Genomic DNA, 9127 nt, shown 5'->3' on the forward strand with positions numbered 1-9127 from the left:
TCAGATTTCAGTTGTGTGTGCGATGATGGGCATATGTTTGATCCATACGAATTGTTTGCAATGAGGCAGAACAACAGAAACGAGCAACCAGATCAAGGTGTGTGCGATATATGGCATACAGTTCGCTCAGATGAACCGTTTGTGATGATCGAGGTGAACACAAACGATTCGGCGTAAGAAGATGTGTGTGATACCCGACAAACAGGTCGGTAATCAGAATTTTGTGCGATCATTATAGACAGCCCATATAGTCTTTTTTATGAATTGTGTGCTCGTCAGGGCACACAGTTCAACAAACCAACCTGTGGATGATAATTTAGAAGATCTCTGTCAAATATGTATTACTAACCGTCTACGATGAGATTGACAGGATATACAGAGATAACAAATTAATATGAGCGAACGGAAACAGACATATATATAGTCTACTTAATTTAGTCCTTATTCTTGTTGTTGCTGTTGTTGTTGGATGGCCCCAGGACATCATCTTGGCGAGGACGCTTCTTGCCGCTGACCGTTGGCTTTTCATCGCCGCTGCCGTCATCATCGTCATTGCTGTCGTCGTCCTCCTAGTTCGACCATTACTCCTCCTCATCATCGTTATCCTCTTCTTCATCCTCCGACGGCTCCTCGTCTGTCTGGTTGTCGCCTGATGACTCCAGAGGCGGTGTCCCTTCCATGATCCGGATATAATCGAGGTCTGGGCTCGACGCCGGACTCATGGAAGACGAGCGGGATTATTCCAATGTTCACCTATCATCGGGCGCTAGACTATTGTCCGAACTGTCGGCCTCGCCGACGCTCGGCATGGCTGCAGAGTGTGTGCCAGTGTGTAGCACGGCCTGCCAGGGATGATGAAGATGGTGGACACTTAAGCGGGGTATGCATAGAAGAGGAAATGCCAATTGAAGCGGGGGTTGACATATTATCTAACCACTGATATAATCAACCGCAATTATTTTTACCCAGTCGCTCCAAATTCCCGGGGTTGCGCAGGACTCCTATTGGGTGGTTTCTTTTTTCAGCACAAAAACAAGGAACACGTTTTGGGATTATGCACCGGTACCGGTACGAACGGAGTAGGACAATTGGCAAGCAATACATTGAGATCTTCTTATTGATAAAGCCTGTAATAATCAAACTACAAAGGAAAAGAAAGAAAGACAAAGGAAAATATATGCAAGAATCTTCGCGTAATATCAATGGCATAGGACCTAGATGTGCATTACTTAGAGCACATCTAGATGTGCTTTAGCAATACTGTCGAACAAAACCCCTAATCATCATTGCAAACAACGCATAGAACATGGATAATGCGACAACCACAACTACACATGCTAGTTCCTTCTTGTCTCTTACTTTCATCTGTTGCCTGTGATTGATTCTTTCTTGCTTCATCGTATTGATTGTACATTCTAGATCAACCAGTTTCTTCTTCAGCTTTACATTATCTTCTGCGAGCTTGGTGATAACACTCTGAGCCCTACCATGTCATTCTTCATCCAGCCAGTTACCAAAGGCACAGGCCTCATATCCCTGCCAATGTTAAATAGTATTTAGGATGAGCGGTGGCATTAACTCAAGTAAAATGATGAACTTATCACTAACCTCTAAGGGGCAACTTAGAAACCGTCTGCCTATGTGGAATCCCTCTTTGCATACACGTCGAGCGGGAGTGTGCCCATGCACACAACTCAGCTTTTGGTACTTCTCGTTGTCACAAAACTCGGAGTCGAACTCGTGTTGCGGGAGTCTAGAGTCATGCTCCGGATCCGGTGGTAGATCGCTTCTGAGGGGGGTCATTTAGGATGGATTCAACAAGGAGCTACTTTGGACATGCTAAAAAATATCAGGATAGATTGGAACCTGACAAGACGATTCAGATCCGTAGTACACCTACCTTCTGATGACCTTCGGCAAGTGCTCGGCGGGGACCGCCATCATGGCGGCGATACGAGCAGGAGCAGCCGCACCAAAACCATCAGCACCACTCATCCACATTCCCCCAATTTCAGCGCCATGCGAGGGAATTTGGAGGCGGTACAAGCAGGAGCAGCCGCACTGAAACCATCAGCACCACTCGTCCGGAGCATGACGCTATGTAGGGATTTCGGGGAAATGGGGAAACTGTGGGGATAAGCTAATAGTTGGGAACTACTTATGGCACTATATGTTGTATACGACACACTGTTTATACATGTCATTTGTGTTAGGTATTACAACGTCACACACAATTTCCGCACCAAACCGTGTGACAAGACATTGTAAGTGAGATAGGGTTGCTGTTACATAACCATATGTGATGTACAACCCTGTACATATAATTGAGTTAGAGTGATACCGTGTAAACAGTCGCTCTACGGATATCTGTAAAAAATAGTCGCTCCGCATATAGAGATGGCGGCAGCGGCCTAGGTTGGGGCTACCAGAGAAGAGGTCAACCCTCAGTCGGTGGGCATTGGCAGCGTCATAGGAGGTCAATCCTCGGTCTACGATGGGAGATAGGAGGAGGTCAACCAACGAGGTTGACGGTGGCATGATTCGAGTACATCCATCATGGTCGATGGCGGGATAGTGGAGGTCAAACTTTAGGCGGCGGCCGCACTAAGCTTTGCTCCTGGACCCTGTTGTCTCGGCGTGCCGCCACATCGCACTTCTCTATCTATTGGGTGGAGGTCGCCGTGCAACAAATTAATTAAGGTATTCTTTTCGTGGGTGTCTTAATTAAGGCATTTAATTCCTATGTGTAGTGTTGTACTAGTACTCTGCATGTAAATTGATTGGCCATTAATTTTTGTCATTGCACGTCTGGATAACAATATGGAGCGCCCTCATTAATTATGAAAAATAAAACCTTGTGATTTATGCACGCATCTTTGGGCAGCAGTTAATCCGTGCATTAATGTTGTTGTTTTCTTTTTAATTACCATTCATGTGGTGCAGATGGAACAATCTCGATGGATGAAGGATCGGAAAACTGCAGATTATATCAGTGGCGTGACAGGTACAAAGTGGATAATTGGTGATGCGGATTACATCATGTGTCCATGTACTAATTGTGCCAATATAGAGTCACATCAAGTTGCAGATGTCCAGTGGAACTTAGTCTCTCGGGGATTCATGGATGGATATACACGTTGGACCAAACACGGTGAAGAGGAGGTCATGGATGAAGATACCCAGGGCCGCGAGATGGCAAACCCCGATCAGTGTCACATGGATGTTGAATCTAACATCAGGACAAAGGCGTCAAGCTACCAATGGAATGGCGGAAAGCCAAAACGCCCACTGGAAAACCAAGATGTCGACACAGATGACGATGATCTTGATATGCCAGATTTTGCTGCTATGATTGCAGATTTCGAGGGCCCAAAAAAGGATATGATTGGGTACAAGGATTTACCAACCATTGATGAGGACTCCAAGAAAGAATTGTATCTAGGTTGCAAAAAGAAATATTCTAGGTTGAGTGCCACCCTGGCGCTTCTCAGATTTAAAGCAGCAAACGGTTTGTCAAACTAGGGCTTCACAGACATGTTAGGTCTTTTCAAAGAAATTCTTCTAGAAGATAATGTGCTTCCTAGAAGCACGAATGAAGCGAATAATTGCCCATTGGAACTTGAAGTACACAAGATACACGCCTGTGTGAATGATTGTATATTGTACCGTGGTGAGTACAAAGATGTGGATCATCCAAGGCACATTAGCATGGCGTACTCCTCCTGTTTTAATCGGTGTTTGAAACCAAACAAACTTCTCCTCAGGAGGATAGATGGGGCGATTCAGGTGAGATCCCATGTAGATCTAACTTTCTATTCACTCGTGGGATCCAGGCGGTCCGGGGGGCACCACGGCTCCTCTCTTCTCGAGAATCCATACATCCCTTATCAGTATATGGAGAGCTATCTCTTGAGCACCACATGCAAGCATGCACGATACAAGCACAGGAGAGCAAAGGGCAAGTACAAATTGGACAACGAGATCAAGATAGGAATCATGTTCAAGGTTGTTTGGTACTTGCCTTTAATTCCAAGGTTGAGGCATTTGTTTGCAAATCCTAGAGAGGCAAAGAGGCTGCAGTGGTATCATGATGAGCGAATTTCGGATAAGTATATGAGGCACCTGGAAGATGGGGCTTAGTGGGAATTAATTGACAACAAGTTTGAAGACTTTGCCAAGGATCCTAGAAGTATAAGGCTTGGGGAGTGTATTGACGGGATGAATCATTTTGGTGATATGAGCACCAACCACAGCACGTGGTCGGTGCTTCTGTGCATACATAACCTAGATCCTTGGTTGTGTACGAAGAAAAAATACATTATGATCTCAATGATTATCCAAGGCCCGAAGCAACCTAGAAATGACATCGACATTTACTTTCAGCTACTGGTAGAAGAACTTCTGACAGTGTGGATAGATGCGCCTGCTGTAAAATGTTATGATGCTTACAAAAAGGAGATTTTCGATCTACATGTGATGCTGGTGCACACCATTCAAGATATGCCGGCATTAGGCAACACATCGGGGCAGAAAACAAAGGGAGATGTAGGGTGTGTCACATGCATGGACAGGACGGCTAGCAAAAGACTTCCCAACTCGCGCAAAACCATGTATTTGCCTCATCATAGGTTCTTACAAAAAAATCACCCATACCGAAAGATGAAAGCTGAATTTGATGGTACGGCAGAGGTAGGTGTGGGCCCAAGACCCTATGATGGGGAGGTGGTCCACAACATGGCTAAACAAAATTAATATTGTCCTTAGCAAGAACCACCCTTTGACGGTGAAACAAACACCCAAGGGTCAAGTGTTTAAGAAGAAATCGATGTTCTGGAAATTACCTTACTGGGAGATTCTACATGTACGCCACTGCATTGATGTCATGCATGTAGAGACGAACGTATATATGTGAAAGCATTCCTGGTACTCTGCTCAAGATTAAAGGTAAAAGAAAGAATGGTGATGGTTCATGGCTCGACATGCTTGTTGATCAATCAAAACACAAGAGTGAAGCAGAAGATGATGACAAATTCATCAAATCTCGCCAGAGTTACAATTTCAGTACAAGAGAAGCAACACAGTTCTTCACATATTTGTTGTCAGTTAAGACACCCTCTTCCTACTCTGCAAACTTTAGAAGTATCGTGGATGTGAGCTCAAGTAAAATGAAGTTGGGACACATGAAGTCACATGATTGCCACGTAAAGTTGACACAAATCCTCTCGGTGGCCATCAGGAATCCGATGGACAAAGATATAAGAAACACACTCATTGAGCTCTATGATTTCTTCAACCAACTATGGCAGAAAGTTGTAGATCCTGAAGAGTTGGATCATATGCAAGATGATATTGCTAGAATATTGTCCACCCTAGAGATGTTTTTCCCACCGTCATTCTTTGATTTCATGGTATATTTCACTGTGCACCTTGTCAATGAGATGAAGCATTGTGGTCCTATGTTTCTTCACAACATGTATCCCTTTGAGCGGTTCACGGGAATACTAAAGCTCTTTTGTCAGAACCGAAACCATCCTGAGGCAAGCATCCTACAAGGTTATACCGCGGAGGAGGTGGTTGAGTTTTGCACCGAATATATGAAACAAAGACCTATAGGTTTTCCCCTCTCTCGCCACGAGGAAAGGCTGAAAGGTAAGCCAGTCCTTGCTGGCACACAAATGGCTGCACCCGGAGAATTGGCAGAGAAAGCCCATTTGACAGTACTGCTTAACAACCCAGTTCTCAGTGCATATGATGAAGAACACTTGGCGGAGATACGCCAAACCTTCTTACCAATGCTGCCTTCAGCAGATGTGGAGATGAAGGAGCACACTAAGAACTACGCCGAATTGCAAAAGAATCGTTTGGCACAAGGACCCATCGATGACTTTCTACATGGTTGGCACAAAAGGCATCACTTACGGTGTGGACGTACCAAGCATATGACATAAATGGATATGCGTTCTACACCGAGGAACATGATTAGAAGACCTCATATCAGAACCATGCTGTTCGAATAGAATGCATGACTGTAGATGAAGATGTTAAAAGGGTATACTATGGAACCATCAAAGAGATTTGGGAGCTTGACTATGTGAAAGTTAAGGTGGCATTATTCAGCTGCGCATGGATCCCTCTTGGTCATGTAAAGGTTGATGATTATAGGAAGACCTGTGTTAGCAGTACAATAATGGCATATCACGCGGACCCGTTTATTCTTGCCAGTGATGCTACCCAGATTTTCCTTGCGGAAGACCCCTTACATAAGAACTGTCATGCAGTGATGCATGGGAAGAGGAGGGTACTTGAAAGTGCTAGTTATCGACTAGAGGGGGTGAATAGGCGATTTTTATGAAGGTCTTCAAAGCACGGGGGCTTTGAAGCCAAACAGTAGAAATGAACCTATTGATATGCAGCGGAAGGTAGACTACACTAGACAAGCCATAGTCAAGTAAGCAATGAAGTGAAAGCACGAAGACTATCAGCAGCTAGGTAGAATGGATCATGATGGAAGATAGTATGAAGCCAAACAAAAACAGTCTTCACACAGTGAAGTCAATCTAATCACGCAAGAAGGCAATGACTTCATGAAGACAAACAGTAAGTAAATAGAGGTAAAGGATAGAACCAATTGCTTGGTGAGGAGTAGGATTTGTTGGACCAGTTCCAGTTGCTGTGACAACTGTACGTCTGGTCAGGGAGGTTGAGATTCAACTCAGAAGACCGTGTCTTCACCTTATTCCCCTTGAGCTAAGGACACACAGTCCTCGCCCAACCACTCTGGTAAGTCTTCAAGGGAGACTTCCAAACCTTCACAGACTTCGTTCACCGGAGATCCACAATGACTCTTGGATGCTCAGAATGCGATGCCAAACCGGCTGGAGGATTCACAGTCCTCAAGTGTAACAAGCCTTCAGATCACGTAGACAGAAAGACTTCAGTGATGCCTAACACTCTTTGGCTCTGGGTGTTTAGGGCTTTGTCCTCGCAAGGATTTCTCTCTCAAAAGCTTCGGAGGTGGGTTGCTCTCAAATGACAAAAGCTGTGCTCTAACTCTAAGCAGCCACCAATTTATGGTGTAGGGGTGGGCTGTTTATAGCCAGGAGGATACTCGACCTGATTTGTCCGAAATGACCCTGGGTCACTAAGGAACTGACACGTGTCCAATGGTCATATTTCAAACACACGCGGCAACTTGACTTGGGCTACAAATAAAGCGGACTTATCCAGCTCTGGATAAGATTTGCTCTCATTGTCTTCGCTCGAAGACATAGGATTTGGTTGAGCATCACGTCAGTCACTCTGACTTTGTTCACTTGGACCCCACTTAACAGTACGGTGGTTCCTATGATTCAACAAAGAAGAAAAGGAAACTACGAAACAACTATGTCTTCGCAATTCATAGTCTTCATGCGATGTCTTCTCATGTCATAGTCTTCAATGTGAATCTCTTCACAGACCACCATTGTCTTCAATGTCTTCACACATTTTTAGGGGTCATCTTTGGTAGGTAAACTGAATCAATGAGGGACTACTGCCTGTGTTATCCTTCAATTCTCACAAACACATTAGTCCCTCAACCAAGTTTGTCGTCAATACTCCAAAACCAACTAGGGGTGGCACTAGGTACACTTACAATCTCCCCCTTATGGTGATTGATGACAAACTGGTTGAAGTTTTCAACGGGGATAAAAGTATGTGAAAATTTAGAGATTTAAGGCATTGTCTTCATAAGTAGCAAAAGGCTCCCCCTGAAGTTGTGCATATAAGTAGTTTGCTCTTGAATGCAAATGCACATGGCAGGTTTTACTTGTGGAGATCCTCTTCAACATATGACGACAATTCATCATGCATATAGGGATATAACGAAGATAATGACATGCACAATGAAAAATGGACGTCTGCGAAATGACTTCATGCGGAATTTATCATCGCATCACAGAGTGGCAGACAAGGTAGCAGACGACCATCAAGTATAAGTGTTACAACCCAAAGAACCAAATGTATAAAAAACGAGAGTTGTAACCACTTAGCAAAAAATAGCAACCACCCATATGGACCCGCTTGAAGACTATCAACTCATATGCTTCTCCCCCTTTTGTCAGTAAGGACCAAAAAGGTTTGAAGACATAGGGCATCTACTCATTCCCATCAGGAGTAGATGAAGGTGCAGGGTCGACGTTGGAGTTCGGTGATGCAGAGGGACCTGGTGCAGTGTTGAGATGTTGTTAAGCCATGGCTGGTGAAGTGGCATCGTCTTCTTCTTCGACCACTCTCGCAACAACAGTTGTAGCCGAAGATGAATACTCAGAATCTTCAATGGGTGGAGTTCGACGCCAGCTTGCATTGCAAGGAGGAGTGGAGTCAAATTTGAAACCCTCAGTGAAGCCATCTTCACGAACATCTTCTTCAGGGCATAGCAGTGTGAGACTCTTCCAGGACCTCCTACATGATTCATGAGCAACAAATGAGTTCTTGGTGGCCCAGTTTCTCATGTGATTGACGTCCACCAAGATGCTCTACATTTGATGCTCTAGCCAGTCATGGTGCCTATCTTGTTTCTGATGCAAGGACACAAGAAGCTCTCATTCATTGAGCACACGAGATCGCTTCTGAGGCCTTTGAGCAATGGTGCTTTCACTGGCTTCAGTAGTCGCACGATGAGGTGCACGTGTATTGCCAGCCGGAGGATAGACACAAGTTGCAGCAAGAACTCCATCAATTGGTTGTGAGAAGCTTTGGCAATCAATGTTATGAAGATAAAGTGGCTCCTTGGCAGGCTCAGGGTAGATGGCTTCGACAGATATATCAACCTCAGGCAAGAAGATAAGATGGTTGCGCGCAGAGGGCTGATAGTTGACAGAAGAGTGAAGCTTGATTAAGCGCATCACCCAGATGGTTGCGCGCAGAGGTCTTCGTTCCAATGCTCTTTGTCAGTGACGAACTGCGGAAGGCCAACATCTCTGAAACAGTCTAGAGCTTCTTCCAAGCAGGGCGGTCCAACAATGGCTTCACAATATAGACGCATGTGAGGAAAGATCTTCTCTTGATTGTATAAGATACAGGATTAATAACTGCGTTGTGGAAAGCTCTAGAAGCGATCAGATGAGATCTTTGGCTTCGAGTACAG

This window comes from Triticum urartu, chromosome 4, assembly GCF_003073215.2.
Source record: "Triticum urartu cultivar G1812 chromosome 4, Tu2.1, whole genome shotgun sequence".
Lineage (NCBI taxonomy): Eukaryota > Viridiplantae > Streptophyta > Magnoliopsida > Poales > Poaceae > Triticum > Triticum urartu.